Raw genomic sequence first — 18,047 nt, 5'->3', positions numbered from 1 at the left:
ACAGGAGACACAGGTTCAATTCCTGGGTTGGAAAGATCCCCTGGAGGAGGGCATGGCAACCCACTGCAGTATTCTTGCCTAGAGAATTCCATGGACAGAGGAGCCTGGTAGGCTACACTCCATGGACTCAGGTCACAAAGAGTCGGACAACACTGAAGCAACTTGACATGCACATATTCCCAGAATGCTCTTATATAGAAAGCTCTCTTACTTTATTATAATTGATGATTTATTTAATCCCTCTTTCTCTCATTAAATTTTAAGGGAAGAAAAATATCTATCTTGTTTAGATCCAAATCTAAGTGTCTGATACATAGTTGATACTCAATAAACATTTATGGAAAAAATAAACTGAATAAACTGAAATAAACTGAGAGCCCCTTAATTTCTGGGTCTTTAGGACACCAGAGCAGCCTCCTGTCTGATATAATTTCCTTCACCAGATACAGATCTTCTAATTGACTTAAGAACTGCTTGAATTGAATGTATAAAAATAACACTCACTATGAACATTTACATGAAGAACTTTCAGCTTTTGCTGGCTGTATTAGTCTTCTAATGTGGGATAACACCAGCCTCTAATGGAGGCAGGGCTCTTGTCAGAGGCTCTGGAGGAAAAGAAGTGTGGGAGAGTGGCCTCCTTCACATTTACCTGGGAGTCTCCACATGCCTTCTCTAGGAACCTCGGGAGTACTTGGCACTTAATAGCTCCTCCCCTAAACCTTCAGGCCCCAAGTTGCCCACAGCTGATGCAGCGTTGATTGCAGGATACCAGAAGCATCCTTGGAACATTGCATCCTGATTGCAGGATACCAACCTGAGGATCTCCAAGTAGCTGAGTCATACTGGGTATCACGGCCACCAGGGCAGGTCCCTGGGGACCAGATTGGTAGGTTGCATTGCCCATAGCCAAAGTGTCACCACGCCACATAGCAGGGTCCTTGTCTCCAAGCGCCAGCAGCAGAAGGTTGAGCAGTCCTTCCTGGCTCAGCAGGGCCCCACACAGGGCCATACTATGTTGGAGCAAGTGTCCCAGGAGCCCATAAGTACAGGCCCGCACAGAATTCTACTAAAAACTTAGCACCTTCAAACAACACACACTTATCTCACAGTTTCTATGGGTCTGGATTCCAAGCACAGCTTGACTGGATTCTTTCCCTTGGGTCTCCAAAGGCAGTGATCAAGTTGTTGGCTGGGGATGCTGTCTCATTTGGGATTTGACTGGGGCAAGATCTGCTTTTGTTGGCAGAACTCAGTTCCTTGAGGTTGTAAGACTGAAGGCTTCAGTTTTGTACTAGCATTTGGCCAGAAGCCACCCTCTGTTCCTTGACACACGGATCTATCTATGTGGTAGCTTGTTCATCAAAGCTGGCAAGGGAGAAATAAAGAGTCTCTTCACAAGATGAGCACTATAATCTCAAGTAATATAGAGGCCATGACATGGAAATTTGATTTTTCAAAGCCATAATGAAGAGACTAGTAAGACGGCACTAAAATCTATGCAACATAGTCACACATATCCCTTTAAACTTCTGGGAAGAAAATCACACCAAGAGCACTGGGAAGCAGGGGGTCAGAGAGTTCACCCTACGAGTCTGCTTACCATGCTGCTTATAGCAACATTATGATTCTCATAAAATTAAATATGAGGTAGATTAGCTTTCTCTCCAGTGTAATTGGACACTGAAACAGAATTCCATTTGTTATTTGTTGATCATGGAAAATGATCAACCCCTAAAATTCTAAAGAAAAATCAGGATGGACAGTTTTCAGAACATTCCAGTTATCTCAGAAAGTAGTGTTACTTAATTTTTGCCTTTTCATCAGGCACTGCCATCTTCCCTTGAGGAAACAGACGTGCATTTGCCTAAGCCACCATTTAATGCAATTAGTATCATATCTTTACCCAAATCCTAACCAAGGGGCTGGGAATTCTGACCCATACAAGCCCACAAAGCACATATTTTTAAACATTCATGTTGGTACTTTCTCACCTATCTGGTTTTAGTATAAGAATCAGACTTGGAGCTAAGGAATGTATTTTGTACCTGAGGAGGATTCCTTCAAACAAGGGCCAACATAGGAGAGCCTTTTCTTCTGTAGGAGTTGTCAGAGTAAGCAAAAAGAAAATCTGCTCCAACTCCTCAGGATGGTGTTCCAAAAGCAGTCTGGGCCATCCCAAAGCTATGGTCCCAATACCTGACTTCTTTATCCTATATTTGTGCCTAGGAACCATATGAACCTAACTGCTGCTCATTCCTGCATTAGCCTTCCCTTCTCTGGAGCCAAGCTCCCTGTGAAAAAGGTAATACAACATTATTAACCAGCGCAGGGCCATTTGACAGGGTTTCCCAGAAGTCCAGAGTTACAAGAAGCTAGACTCCCTCTGCTTCAATTTGTGTTGTTTGACCTTCGACAGAGTAGTACTTATTTCATTTCAAACTCTCTTGCTTTACTATAGTTATTCATTAAAATGAAATCAAATAAGAAATAACATTAAGACGTTTCTGCTAACATCTCAATTTTAAAATGACAGTCATAAAACTCTGGTATTACAAGTCTGAATATGGTCACCAATAATATGAGTGGCCTTCCAGTAACTAGAAGGGAGGAGGAGGGGCTTTTTGAGGTTCTGGTCATGTTCTGGTTCTTGATCTAGATGCAAGTTATGTGGCTGTGTTCAGTTTGTGAACATTTTTCAAACTGTACTCATAGTATGCTCATATTTCTGAATATATATTATCCTTAAGTAATATTTTAAGTGTTTAAGCGATTTTGAGTCAATCTTTGTGTACGGTGTGAGGATGTTCTAACTTCATTGATTTACATGTAGCTGTTCAACTTTACTGTCTGAGCCACTAGAGAAGCCCAGACTTTCCCAGCACCACTTGCTGAAGAGACAGTCTCATCTTCATTGTATTAATATATTCTGGCCTCTTTTGCCAAAGATTAATTGACTGTAGGTGTGTGGGTTTATTTCTGGGCTCTCTATTCTGTTCCAGTGATCCATATGTCTGTTTTTATGCCAATATCATGCTGTTTTCATTACAGTAGCTTTGTATTCAGTAGCATTTTTGAAATGGAGATGTAATGTTGCTAACTTTTATTGCCATAAAATGAATTTTTCCTGTTTTCTAGCTTAGAAATTTACCTAAACTTGATTTAAGTTCATATTTCATTACAAACTTCTTTTATTAAGTGGATTACAATGTGCCTTAAATAGCTTCATTTTGAAACATATATTGAATTAATTACTTTTAATTCTTTTCAGTGAATTAGATGCTATTAGGTTCCAAAGATTTTAACACATACAGCAATACTGTCTCCAGTTCTTTGAGCTGATGTTTAATTTTTTAATTTTCCAAGGTATTTTATGCTAATAATGAAAAATATAAAACTATGAACAAAGCTAGTGGGGGTGATGGAATTCCAGTTGAATATTTCAAATCCTGGAAGATGATGCTGTGAAAGTGCTGCACTCAGTATGCCAGCAAATTTGGAAACTCAGCAGTGGCCACAGGACTGGAAAAGGTCAGTTTTCATTCCAATCCCAAAGAAAGGCAATGCCAAAGAATGCTCAAACTACCGCACAATTGCACTCATCTCACACGCTAGTAAAGTAAAGCTCAAAATTCTCCAAGCCAGGCTTCAGCAATACATGAACCGTGAACTTCCAGATGTTCAAGCTGGTTTTAGAAAAGGCAATGTGTATACCTGTGGTGGATTCATTTTGATATATGGCAAAACCAATACAATACTGTAAAGTTAAAAAATAAAATTAAGAAAAAAAAGGAAGAAAAGAAAAGGCAGAGGAACCAGAGATCAAATTGCCAACATCTACTGGATCATTGAAAAAGCAAGAGAGTTCCAGAAAAACATATATTTCTGCTTTATTGACTATGCCAAAGCCTTTGACTGTGTAGATCACAATAAACTGTTCTGAAAGAGATGGGAATACCAGACCACTTGACCTGCCTCTTGAGAAACCTATATGCAGGTCAGGAAGCAACAGTTAGAACTGGACATGGAACAACAGACTGGTTCCAAATAGGAAAAGGAGTACTTCAAGGCTGTATATTGTCACCCTGCTTATTTAACTTATATGCAGAATACATCATGAGAAACGCTGGGCTGGAAGAAGCACAAGCTGGAATCAAGATTGCTGGGAGAAATATCAATAACCTCAGATATGCAGATGACACCACCCTTATGGCAGAAAGTGAAGAGGAACTAAAGAGCTTCTTGATGAAAGTGAAAGAGGAGAGTGAAAAAGTTGGCTTAAAGCTCAACATTCAGAAAACAAAGATCATGGCATCCAGTCCCATCACTTCATGGGAAATAGATGGGGAAACAGTGGAAACAGTGTCAGACTTTATTTTGGGGGGCTCCAAAATCACTGCAGATGGTGATTGCAGCCATGAAATTAAAAGACGCTTGGAATTAAAAGAAATTAAAAGACTCCTTGGAAGAAAAGTTATGACCAACCTAGATTGCATATTCAAAAGCAGAGACATTACTTTGCCAACAAAGGTCCGTCTAGTCAAGGCTATGGTTTTTCCTGTGTTCATGTATGGATGTGAGAGTTGGACTGTGAAGAAAGCTGAGCGCTGAAGAATTGATGCTTCTGAACTGTGGTGTTGGAGAAGACTCTTGAGAGTCTCTTGGACTGCAAAGAGGTCCAACCAGTCTATCCTAAAGGAGATCAGTCCTGGGTGTTCACTGGAAGCACTGATGCTGAAGCTCCAATACTTGGGCCACCTCTTGCAAAGAGTTGATTCATTGGAAAAGACCCTGATGCTGGGAGGGATTGAGGGCAGGAGAAGAAAGGGACAACAGAGGATGAGATGGCTGGATGGCATCACCAACTCGATGGACGTGAGTCTAGGTGAACTCTGGGAGTTGGTGATAGACAGGGAGGCCTTGTGTGCTGCAATTCATGGGGTCGCAAAGAGTCAGACACGACTGAGTGACTGAACTGAACTGAGGGGACTGAACCTAGTAAAAGCAAGACCAAAAACTTAGAAGGGGGGAAACTTTTAAAAGAATAAGATTGTTCTTCTTGGGCATTCAGAAGACAGGCAAAAGATACTCAAAAATGATAGTCCTGGTTTTTCCAGGGAATAATGAAACAAGGCTCTGCAGTAGTGTTGGGATAGAGCTGCCAGTTCAGGGAACTAGGCTATAACACTGAAAAGGTGCCATGGCTGAAGGTCAAGGGAATTAAAGATACTAGTGAGAGTGCAACTAAAATGGTTGATAAAAGGGTTCTCAGAGTTTAGGAGGATAAGAGAAGGTGGGAAGTAACTGATTAACTATGAGAAAAAAAATTGGAGGTCACACTAAGGACAAATGACAGACTCAGTGGGAGTAAGTAAGAGAGGCAGAAGGTGGGTGGCTGTGGGTAGAGAGGGAAACTCACAATCCAAAATTTTGCAGGTAGTGTACTTTCATCTGATGACTGGCCTCAAGGTGTGGCTACATGTGTGGGTTCCTGATATAGAGTGAAGTTGAAGATGACTGAAAAAAAAGAAAGATGAGAAATTGTGAGGTCAGGGTGCTAATGAGTCATTTTCGTGGATGCTGAAATCGTTGGGTCGATGAAGGACTTGGGGATAGTTCAAGGCTGACACAGAGTTTCAGAAACACAGTTGGGCACAGGCAGGGAAGTGGATGGCCAACCTGGGCAGGGCCAGATTTATGCAAATAGCAAGGCAGGCAGTTGGTCTTTGAAATTTATCACCTTTGTTTGTTCTGTAGCATTATCCATTAGTTTTGTTCATTTACTCTCAAGTAGCCTCCAAGTTCTCGTGTTGTCCTCTCACTGTACAGGTTCCCCTTCTGCTTCTGATATATCTAAAATCCTGAATAAGTCTCAAAGCACAAATGGAAAGTTCTCAATTGTTATATCACTTTTTCCCACTTTTCTTTGCATTTTACAGGGCATTCTAATGACAAATCCTTATCCTGAAAGTGGTTGTTTCAGGACCAGTACCTTACAGAGGTTTTGCAAAGTCATGTCATTCCAGCCCAGGGGAGATGAGCTCTTGCTGTGCTGAAAAATCTATCTCCAATATTGATTTATTGTTTTAGCCAAGGACTTTAACCATTCCCAGGGCTTCCACGATGGCTTGGCAGTAAAGAATTCTACTGCAATGCAGGAGATGCGGTTTGACCCCTGGGTCAGGAAGATCCCCCAGAGGAGGAAATGGCAACCCACTCCAGTATTCTTGCCTGGAAAACTCCATGGACAGAAGAGCCTGGTGGGCTATAGTCTGTGGGGTTGCAGAGTCAGACACCATGGAGTGAAGCGCACAAATTAACCATTCCCCCACAAAATGTGAGTTTTTTTATGGGTTAGTGTTAGCCAATATAAAGATATCCACAAAAGAACTAACTCAGCTCTTTGCTTTCCTGCCTAGTGTACAATACAGGCTAGTGTGCTGTGAGATATTGATTCCCTCTATCTACTTCTATGCCAGAGAAGTACTGTCATTTTCAGTATTCACTGCAATACAAACAAAAAGGTTGAGGAAGCACTTTCATAGTAGACATTCAAGAAAGATAACAGCAGATGTTTATTGAGCATCTACTATGTGCCAAACATTTCATGTATTTTAGTTCATTTAACCTTGGTAGCAATTCTGTTAGGTTGGTACTGTCAACTACAAATTGGCATTTGCCATCTATCTCTACACAGATTAAATCATTTACGGCTGCAGCTGCTGATTTTCAACGCCTCCTGAAAGGAGTTCAGGAGGTCAGAGCAGAAATGAGGCATTCTGTGCTCTGGGAAAAACTGGCAGGACAGGTCTTCAGATGGTTAGGTATTTTCAGGAGCTGATTTCAAGAGCCCAATTCTTGTATCTCTTCATATCTAGAAAAGCACTAAAATCCTTCCTGGTGATGACTGCTCCTTGTGACTAGCAGAAACCTACAAAAAAATAAAAAAAAATAAAGTGCTTTAGTGCACATACTCCCCTTTCACCAAAATCCCGGATATATGGATCTTTCCCCTACCTCTTTGAAGCAGTTTCTCGGAGGTATCTGAGGTGCTGTCTCCTGCGCTATTGTCTTCTGCTGCTGCAGAGTCGTGTCCGACTCTGTGTGACCCTATAAACGGCAGCCCACCAGGTTCCTCCATCCATGGGATTTTCCAGGCAAGAGTACTGGAGTGGGTTGCCATTGCCTTCTCCGGCGCAATTGTCTTCATTTTGCCCCAAATTAAACTTAACTTGCAACTCTCACATTTTACACTTTTTTAAAGTTGACAGTACTGTTTTCTTCTCATTTGATTGAAGAATCTGAGAAGATCTGCCCAAGTTCATAGGCATGGAAGGTAGTAGCACCAGTATTCAAACCCATGCAATTTGAAAACAGAAAATACACTTAACTGGTATATATTGCCCCTAAATAAATGTCCATTAGATCTAAATGAAATTTTTAAGTTTAGTTGCAGCACATGAGCTCAGTAATTGTGGCTCCCCAGCTCTAGAGCACAGGCTCAACAGTTGTGGCACACGGACTCAGTTGCTCTGCAGTACGTGGGATGATCCCAGATTAGGGATCAAACCTGTATCTCCTGCATTGGCAGGCGAATTCTTTACCACTGACCCACCAGCTGGTGCTGCTGCTGCTAAGTCGCTTCAGTCGTGTCTGACTCTGTGCAACTCCATGGACAGCAGCCCACCAGGCTTCCCCATCCCTGGGATTCTCCAGGAAAGAACACTGAAGTGGGTTGCCATTTCCTTCTCCAATGCATGAAAGTGGAAAGTGAAAGTGAAGTCGCTCAGTTGTGTCCAACTCTTCGAGACCCCATGGACGGCAGCCTATCAGGCTCCTTGGTCCATGGGATTTTCCAGGCAAGAGTACTGGAGTGGGTTGCCATTAAGCCCCAAATATTTTTTTTAATTTTAATTTTTTAATTGAATAATACTTTATTTACAATGTTGTGTTAGATTCAAGAGTATAGCAAAGTGATTCAGTTACATATACTATTTTTTTCAGATTATTTTCCCTTATTGTTGGTGTTCAGTCACTAACTTGTGTCCAACTCTTTGAAACCCCATGGTCAGAAGCACACCAGGCTTTCCTGTCCTCCACTATCTCCCTGAGTTTGCTCAAACTCATGTCTGTTGAGTCAGTAATGCCATCCAACCATCTCATCCTCTGTCGCCCGCTCTTCTCTTGCCCTCAATCTTTCCCAGCATGAAAGTCTTTTCCAATGAGTTGGCTCTTCGAATCATGTGGTCAAAGTATCGGAGCTTCAGCTTCAGCCCTTCCAATGAATATTCAGGACTGATTTCCTTTTGAATTGACTGGTTTGATCTCCTTGCAGTCCAAGGGACTCTGAAGAGTCTTCTCCAGCACCACAGTTTGACAGCATCAGTTTGGCGCTCAGCCTTCTTTATAGTCCACCTCTTACATCCATACATGAGTACTGGAAAAAACATAGCTTTGACTAGACGGACCTTTGTTGGCAAAGTAATGTCTCTGCTTTTTAATATGTTGTCTAGGTTGGTCATAGCTTTTCTTCCAAGGAGCAAGTGTCTTTTAATTTCATGGCTGCAGTCACCATCTACAGTGATTTTGGACCCCAAGAAAATAAAATCTGTCACTGTTTCCACTTTTTCCCCATTTATTTGCCATGGAGTGATGAAACAGGGTGCCATGATTTTAGTGTTTTTTTTTTTCATGATCTTAGTTTTTGAATGTTGAGTTTTAAGCCAGCTTTTTTCACTCTCCTCTTTCACTTTCATCAAGAGACTCTTTAGTTCCTCTTAACTTTCTGCCTTCAGGGTGGTATCATCTGCATATCTGAGGTTGTTGATATTGACTGTAGTTCCCTGTGCTATACAGTAGGTCCTTGGTTATCTGATTTATATATAGCAGTGTGCATATAAAACTCCTAATTTATCCCCCCTCATTTAACATTTTATAAGTTTGTTTTAAAATAAATACACCCATAAAAGGCTGAACTAGAATGCAATCCAGTCACTCTCTGGAGGTTAGATATAGGACGACAGGAAGCAGCAAGAACCAAACACACAATGGAGCTTTGTCTCTTCTGCAGCACAACCCCTGAGCTGGCCTGAGACTCACTCCCTTAGCTAGACACAAAACAGGCCCACTTTCCTGTGTTTTAAAAATTATCTGATCAACTAGGAGATCATAATTTGCTTTGTGTTTTACTGTATCTGAATCCTCAATATAATGAAGAACGTTACAATTGTTAATTTATGGGTATAATTTGTTCAAGTCTATTAAATCATTATTGCCCTCCAATAGCCTGCCATTCTTTCACAAAAGGCGCTGGCCTTGGGTGTGTTTCTTGATACACACACACACCATTTATATTTTAAGCTTCTCATCTTACTTTGAAAAAATATATATCAAAGTGAGCCTAAAGGTTCATTTTCCAGACCACTAGTGTGAAAGAGAAAGGCTGTAATGAAATTTGTTTTTATTTGGTATTTTTGTCACAGATTGGGAGGTACAAATTGCAAGAAAAACTAGTTTTTTAGCGTGTCACCAACTCTGAGGTTCTCTGATCGATCACACCCAAACATATTTATTAACTTAAAAATATATATCATGGCAAGGTTCTTTTATGTAAGACTTGGACCGAAGCCGCCACAATCTGCGGTAACCTCACATGGAATTATTGTCACTGAGCCCTTCACGTTCCCTGAGGAACTCCCACGCTTCCCCAGTCCCCAAGGACAGCCGGCGGTCCCTTGCGGCTCCGAGGTCCCTGGGGAAGGCACTGAACGCAGGCCAAAAGAGCCGCGGCAAGAAGTGAGGACGGACGGCGCGGGTAGCACCCGAGCTTTAGTTCACGACCCCGTTATTCCACGGAAAAATGGAACATTCCGCTCCTTCCGCCCGCAGAGGGGAGGTGGGGGAACCCTTCGATCTAGTCTGGGAGAGGCGACGCGGGCGCAGCCACCGGAATCCGGGACGCCAGGAACCGCGTTACGGGAATAGCAGCCACTCGGAGTACCGCCTCCTCGCCTTCGGGCTACAGCTGAGCCAATGCCGTAGCGCGCCGGGTATCACAGAGGCCAATCAGCTTACAGAGTCCAGGACCAAGTCCGGGGGCGGGGCGTTACGGGGCGCCGCGGGGCGGGGTCAGGGGGCGCCTTGCCCCGCAGCGGGAGGAGGGACGCGTGCCGCGTCTGCTGGAAGGTCTGGGGAGCTAGCTGGAGCTGGGGCAAGGAGCCGACAGGCCCGCGGAGCCGCGCGGGGAAGGCCCGGGCGCATCTGAGCTTGGGGCCGCGGCTGCTGGCCGACGGACTCGGCCGGGCCAGGCGCCGAGTGGGACGTGTTCTGTGGAGACGCGGAGGAGCGAGTCACCGCGGCCTGAGGTGAGGAGGGGCCTTGGCCGGGTTGAAGGGCCGTGTAGCCGGAGGGTGAGGGCTGCGTGGGGGCGGCCGGGTCGGGGGACTTGAGGGGGCCATACTTCTCCGGGAGAGGGGCGCCCCGACAGCGCGCGCCCCAAACTTCTTGTTACCCCAGCCTGGAAATCCCCACATTCCTTTCTCTCCCTGTTCCCACATCTCCGAATTTGATCTCCACAAGTTTATCACCTAGATTTCCCAACGCTAAAAAAAGCCTCACTTACACACAAACACACACACACACACACACACACACACACACACACCCCTTCTTAAGCCTCTAGTTTCCAACGCCTTTCTTGACTCTACCCCTTTTGGCTACCAAGTCCCCGGTTTCCCTCGGTTCCTCTTCTGTCTCCCTTAAATTCCATTAGCCCCGCACTTGACCCTTCATTTTCATCTCGGAGATTAATTTCCTTTTCATCATTGTAACGCCTCAACATTGCTGAAAGTTACACCGTGTACTAAAATTCCTCACTAATGCCTCTTTTCATCTTTTGATTGCTTACAGAGCCAGGCCCTAATGAACCCCACATATCACTGTATCCTAAAGGCGCCGGATTTAAAAAAAATTCTATCACCCCTCCCCCAAGTTTAAAGATCATTCCAAGCAGCAGAGTTCTGTTTTTCAGTATTTTTTCGAACTGAAAAAGAACAAAATCTCAGCTTAAAGATAAGACCTGCCACTTTTGTTCTTTTCTTCTTCCCATTTCGGTTTAATTTGTGTAGTATTGGGCATTTCGGCGATTATACTGCTTTAAAATAATTGTTAGGATGCCAGGATGAAATTCTGAAAGATTGGAGTGTTTGGTTTAGTCAGTACTGTAAACAAACCCTTTAGACTGTGTGACTGCCAGCTTCAAGTTGGAACAACTCTTAATTTGAAATTACTGACTCAGATCATCATATGAGCTATTCACCATTATCATAATTTCTTAAATTCATGTTAATTCCTATTTGAAGTATTTTTGAACTGTAAACTGGAATACTACAATTATAGAACCAACTTGCTATTAGGTTAAATTGTGCTTTCCAAATATTTCTCTTTGGGGACAATTTTGAATACTTGTTTTTAATCACAAGTGGAAGAAAAAATTACTGGATGGAGAAAGTGTCATAAAAGATGAATTTTGTGGTAGAATTTTTCCTTCATCCCAATTCTGTGTTATTGACTCTACATGTTTAATTTTCTCATAGGTAATTTAAAATATACATGGCTAATTTAATACATTTTCTTATGTACTGAAAAATGTGTTCAGTTATTTATGAATTACCATGTTTTCAATTTATTTAAAATTTTTCCAAGGGAATTTACATTTCAGTTAAATGTTAGGGTGGATGTCGATTGTCTTATACCCGTGAAATTGATGTTACAGTACACACACTTTATAAAGAAGGAAACTAAAGCTCAGTGTCCCTTTGAAACCTAGATCTGTAATTCCAAATCCTGCACTCGCAATCAGTCATTTTGTCATACTAACACGTTTCTCGTGGAGGGTCCACTGCTACAATTTGGTTTGGGAAGAACTCCCCAAAATTCCTCTGCAGGGAGGGTTTTTTTCCTCCCAGAAGCTATTTGAGAGCAGCTTATTTTAATGGGAGTCAGAATTCCCTGGCGCTAATACATTTGCAGTTTGGCTCTTAGAGAAGCATGGAATGTTCTCCCAGTCTTCTCCATTTCTTTGATTGCAAAGACATTTTGATCAGAGTTGAAGTTTCTACTGAGCTTTATTATTTTGCATAACAAGTACTAAGCACTTAGTTACTGTAGGAACTCAGAAAGGTGCATGAATTGTCTTTAGGACCTTCAAAGAGTTTACAGCAATTGGGTAGACATTTTGTGAAAAACAACAAGGATGCAAGGTAGTTTTAATTAAATGCAGAGTGATACAGAAGATGCTATAAATATCCAGATTAGGAAGTAATCATTTATGGGTTGAAATGATCAAAGGATTTACCAGAGGTCATCAACCTTGAAACCTGGGTGGGTGGTGGTTTAGTTGCTAAGTCCAACTCTTTCGACCCCGTGAACTGTAGTTTGCCAGGCTCTTGTCCAAGGGATTTTCCAGACAAGGATACTGGAGTGGGTGAAACCTAGGTAAGATTTAGATAAAGGGAAAAATGAAAGGAGCCCATTCCAAAGAGGGGTCAATGTAGAAAGGGTCAAAAATAATCAAGGTATAGTAATCATAGTAGTACAATGTGTGTGTAATCCTTATTTTGTGTCAGTCACTGTTTTGAACACTTTGCTTATATTAATTCATTTAATCTTCATAACCTTCTAAAGTAGATCTTATTATTTCCCTTTAATAAAGAAAGAAGCCAAGGCATAGAGAGCTTAATTAACTCACCCGGTGCCACAGGGCTATTAAGTGGTGGTTGTTCATTCGCTAAGTCGGTTCCGACTCTTTGCAGACTCGTGAACTGCAGCAAGCCAGGCTTCCCTGTCCTTCACTATCTTCTAGAGTTTGCTCAAACTCATATCCATTGAGTCAATGATGCCATCCAACCATCTCATCCCCTGTCACCTCTTTCTCCTCTTGCCTTCAATCTTTCCTAGCAGCAGGGTCTTTTCCAGTGAGTCAGCTCTTCACATCAGGTGGCCTAAGTATTGGAGCTTCTGCTTTAGCATCAGTCCTTCCAATGAATATTAAGGGTTAATTTCCTTTAGGATGGACTGGTTTAATCTCCTTACTGTCCAAGAGACTCTCAAGAGACTTCTCCAACACCACAGTTTGAAAGGATCAATTCTTCAGTGCTCAGCCTTCTTTATGGTCCAACTCTCACATCCATATATGACTTCTGGAAAAACCATGGCTTTGACTAGATGGACCTTTGTTAACAAAGTGAAGTCTTTGCTTTTTAATACACTGCTGAGGTTTGTCATGGCTTTTCTTCCAAGGACCCAGTGTCGTTTAATTTCATGTCTTCAGTCACTGTCTGTAGTGATTTTGGAGCCCAAGAAAATAAAATCTGTCACCGTTTCCACTTTTTCCCCATCTATTTGCCATGAAGTGATGGGACTGGATGCCATGGTCTTAGTTTTTGAATGTTGAGTTTTAAGCCAGCTTTTTCACTCTCACCTTCATCAGGAGGCTCTTTAGTTCCTCTTCGCTTTCTGCCATTGAAGTGGTATCTTCTGAGGTATATCCAGAATTTATACCTAGACATCCTGACTTCAGAATCTGAGCTCCTAAAACTGGTAAGTATACTCTCTCTTCATATAGTATATTTGAGTGACAGCTGGAATAATATGGCCATTCCAGGAGGTCTTTTAAAACCCACTCTTAATTGTCCACCGTGTGCTTCAGAGGGCTTCCCTCTTGGTTCAGTGGTGAAGAATCCACTTGCCAATGCAGGAGATGTGAGTTCAATCCCTGGGTCTTGAAGATCTGCTGGAGAAGGAAATGGCAACCCACTCCAGTCTGCTTAACTGGAATATCCCATGGACAGAGGAACCTGGCAGGCTGCAGTCCATGAGGTTGCAAAAGAATCATACATGACTTAGCAGCTAAACAGCAACAGTCTGTGCTTTAAAGTATGTTAGATTCTCAGGATGTAAAAAATATAAACAAAAATTACAATGCAAATGCTGTGGATCCTGTTAGGGAACTGTATACAAGTGCTTTGGGAGTAAAGATGTTTATGGGAGTGGGGAGGAATTCCACAGAAGAGATAATGTTTCTTCTGAGTTATAAACAATACAAAGCAGAGTTTGGGGAAAGACATTTCTGGAGTCAAGGAATAGCATTTGTGGAAGCACACTCTGAAAAACATAGAGCTTGAGGGCAAAATCTGAGTAGAGGGTTTTGGTTTTTCTTAAGATGGACGTGAGTTTGGGTGAATTCCGGGAGATGGTGATGGACAGGGAGGCCTGGAGTGCTGCGATTCATGGGGTCGCAAAGAGTCGGACATGACTGAGCAACTGAACTGAACTGAAGAATAGATTTAAATATTAAAAAAGAGAAATTGGACAAGCACACTGGAACCAAATTTTCAAGTTCTTAAATAGCTAAAATATTGGGCATTATTATTCACCCTTTAAAAATCTATGAGGAAAAGAGTGACAAGTTTGAAATATGTTTAGAGATATTTCACCCATCAGTAATAATATTCAGAATGAGTTGGAGGGAAGAAAGAGACCAGAAGGAGGAAGGCAGTTTGTAAGAACTGAGGTGATCAGTGCCTGAATTAGTTGGTCATGGTAGAGGGTAGAAAAGAAAAAACAAGTGGGAAAGATTATGAAAGAAGATTGAATAAGATTTGTAACTGAGAATAGCTAGAATGTAATGGATAGGCAAAAGACAATGAGGGACCCTACTGTAGAAAATTCGAGAAGGATGTGTTTTTAGATGAGGATTCCCTGATAGCTCAGTTGGTAAAGAATCCACTTGCAATATTGGAGACCCGGGTTTGATTCCTGAGTCGGGAAGATACCTTGGAGAAGGGATAGGCTACCCACTCCAGTATTCTTGGGCTTCCCTTGTGGCTCAGCTGGTAAAGAATCCGCCTGTGATGCGGGAGACCTGGGTTCGATCCCTGGGTTGGAAGGATCCCCTGGAGAAGGGAAAGGCTACCCACTCCAGTATTCTGGCCTGGAGAATTCCATGGACTGTATAATCCATGGGGTTGCAAAGAGTCGGACAGGACTGAGTGACTTTCAGAAAGCATTATGATTTTTCTTTTTTAAGTGGGTGCATTTATATATTTATGTGTGTGTTGAGTATGTATTTTTAGACATATTAAGCTTATTTGAGTTAACAGGCAGAATATCCAAGATGATGATATATAACTGAACTTAGAAGGAAGATCTCAGAATATTTGAAATTATTTTGTGTGAAGATAGCAGGTGAAGTTATACATTTTCAAAGAAGTTGGTATTTTAAAAGAAGAATAGATGTCAAATACTTTTGGGTACATTCACAGCCAGAAGATAAGACCTAGCAGAGAATGCTGTGAATGAGACAGTAAAGTGAATAAAGGAAAGAATTCAACCACTGATATGGTTACATAGAAACTGAGAGATATGAAAATTCAGGAAGCGGAGATAATGTGAAATGCTTCAGAATGTTTGTGATATTGTTAAAATGGCTATAGTTTATTTTTTATTGTATTTATCATATCTTAGTGCAATTTCATAAGAAATATTAGCCAGTTGACATGAGTAAGAGAGCTCCATCCCTTGAAATGTGGTATATTATGGATTATTGTTTTAAAGCTGAATGTATATATATCCATAGAAGGAGCTTCATTCCTTTCAGCACAATGAATCTGTTGCCCTGTGAAAATCTGACAGTTCTGCTTGTAAATTCTCATTTGCTTTTGACCCAAATTAACTAGTTTCACCATTTGCTCTAAGATAGATTGGTTTTATCATTACTTCTGAATAATGCATTTCATATTGGTCTTCTTAGCAGTCTGTTTTTGTTTGGATGCTCTGTGGCATGTGTTCCCCTATAGTAATAACTTGTAAAAGGCTTTCTCCAACTCTAAGGTCAAAAATATACTCCGTATTTTCTTCAGTAGTCCTACAATTTTGGTTTTGCATTTAGATCCTTAATCAATCTGGGATATATGCTCTTTATTTTTTCACTTGTGGAACCAGTTGTCTCAATGCTATTTATTGAATATTCCTCTATTTCCCCAGTGATATCAGTAGCTTTTTTCCCATAAAATATTAAATTCTTATATACACAGAGACAGACACATGCACACTTGTGTCTGTTTCTGGACTTTTTGTTTCTACGCCAATGCCATGTTTTACTTACTATAACTTTATAGTATGTCTTAATAGATGTAACATCAAGTTTCTGTTTCTTCTTTTTGAAAATTGGCTTCTGGCTGTTCTCTAATGTTTTATGTAAAATTTTAAGTTGGTTTGTAAAGTAAACCACATTGCAAGTTAAAATTGTATTGTATTAATATGTTTGTGAAGAACTGATGTGTCTATATGTGTGTATATATAATTTTTCTTTCCATGGTGTTTAGGTCTTACTAATGAACAATTTTTAGTAAAGTTTTGTAGTTTTCTCCATAAACTTCTTGCATTGCTCTGATTTTACTGTTTTGTCTAGATATATTTTATTATTTTAAATGCTCTTGTTAATAGGATTTTTGTTTTCTATTACATTTTCTAACGGGATATTGCCTGTGTATGGGAGAGGTATTTTTTTCATCATCTTTTTGTTCAACTGTTTTGTTATGCTCTCAGTGGTCCTAGTAGTTTGTTAATTGATTCCCTCTGTTTTCATATCATCTACAAGTTTTTCTTTTTCCATTTTTATATCTTATCAGTTTATAATTTTTTAAGTCTGCTATAACAATGTTGAATAAATGATGACTCAAAGCATCTTGTTTGAAGCCTGACTTAATAGGAATGCTTCTTTTTATCTTTAAATATGATGTTTACTATAGGTTTCTGATAAAGTACTGTGGCAGAAACAGCAAGAGCAACACTGCTAACAGCTGTTACTGTTTATTGAGTATGAGGCAAATGGATTCTAAACAGTCTGTGTGTGCTGACTTATTTACTCCTGACATTTCAGTAGGTGGTGGTATTATCCTCATTTTTATAGGTAGGGAAAATGAAATTTAGAGCTAATAAATAACTTGCTTAAGATGTTTTACAAAAAATAGAGGATCTAGAATTTTAACACAGGCAGTCTGATTATAGAGTCCATCCTCTTACCTATTTCATCAAGATAAATATCCGTCTCTTTCAGTTTTAGTTTTCAATACTTTGTTGTTATTTAAAAATTTTAAGTGAACAGTTGTTGAATAGTATGAGTTGCTTTTCAGGCATCTAGTGCAATGATTGTGTTGTTTTCTTTTTAATCTTTTAATAAATCTAGGGGATAGCATTGGCGTATTTTCTTGTGCTGAAAGATACTTGTGTTGTTTAGGCAGAATACTTCTTCAGTTCAGTCACTCAGTCATGTCCGACTCTTTGTGACCCCATGGACTGCAGCATGCCAAGTTTCCCTGTCCATCACCAACTCCCAGAGCTTGCACAAACTTATGTCCATGGAGTTGGTGATGCCATCCAACCATCTCATCATCTGTCGTCTCCTTCTCCTCCTCCCTTCAATCTTTCCCAGCATCAGGGTCTTTTCCAGTGAGTCAGTTCTTCATATCAGATGGCCAGAGTATTTGAGCTTTGGCTTTAGCATCAGTCCTTCCAATAAATATTCAGGATTGATTTCCTTTAGGATGGACTGGTTTGGTCTCCTTGCTGTCCGAGGAACTCATAGAGTCTTCTCCAACACCACAGTTCAAAAGCATCAATCCTTTGCTGCTCAGTTTTCTTTATTGTCTGACTCTTACATCCATACATGACTATTGGAAAAACCATGACTAGAGAGACCTTTGTCAGTAAGGTAATGTTTCTGCTTTTTAGTATGCTGTTTAGATTTGTCATAGCTTTTCTTCCAAGGAGCAAGCGTCCTTGAATTTCACAGTTGAGGTCACCATCAACAGTGATTTTGGAGCCCAACAAAATAAAATCTGTCACTGTTTCCATTGTTTCCACATCTGTTGGCCATTAAGTGAAGGGACCAGATATGATCTTTTTTTTGAATGTTGAGTTTTAAACCAGCTTTTCACTCTTCTCTTTCACTTTCCTCAAGAGGCTCTTAAGTTCCTCTTTGCTTT

General features: G+C 40.9%; 1 protein-coding gene across 3 annotated transcripts in view; it reads left to right on the top strand.

The window, feature by feature from the left end:
• Positions 1-10,129: 10,129 nt before the first annotated feature.
• The window catches only part of IL6ST (interleukin 6 cytokine family signal transducer), a 61,792-nt gene continuing 53,874 nt past the window's right edge, over positions 10,130-18,047 (top strand). For 2 of the 3 annotated variants that reach the window (XM_070357495.1, XM_070357493.1), the window contains exon 1: positions 10,130-10,364. The gene's annotated coding sequence lies outside the window, so the exon portion shown is untranslated. Of the gene's footprint in view, positions 10,365-13,489; positions 13,600-18,047 lie in introns of all 3 variants that reach the window. The other variant, XM_070357494.1, reaches the window with a different exon arrangement.

This window comes from Bos mutus, chromosome 20, assembly GCF_027580195.1.
Source record: "Bos mutus isolate GX-2022 chromosome 20, NWIPB_WYAK_1.1, whole genome shotgun sequence".
Taxonomy (NCBI): domain Eukaryota; kingdom Metazoa; phylum Chordata; class Mammalia; order Artiodactyla; family Bovidae; genus Bos; species Bos mutus.
This window is presented reverse-complemented; position numbering and strand designations above follow the sequence as displayed.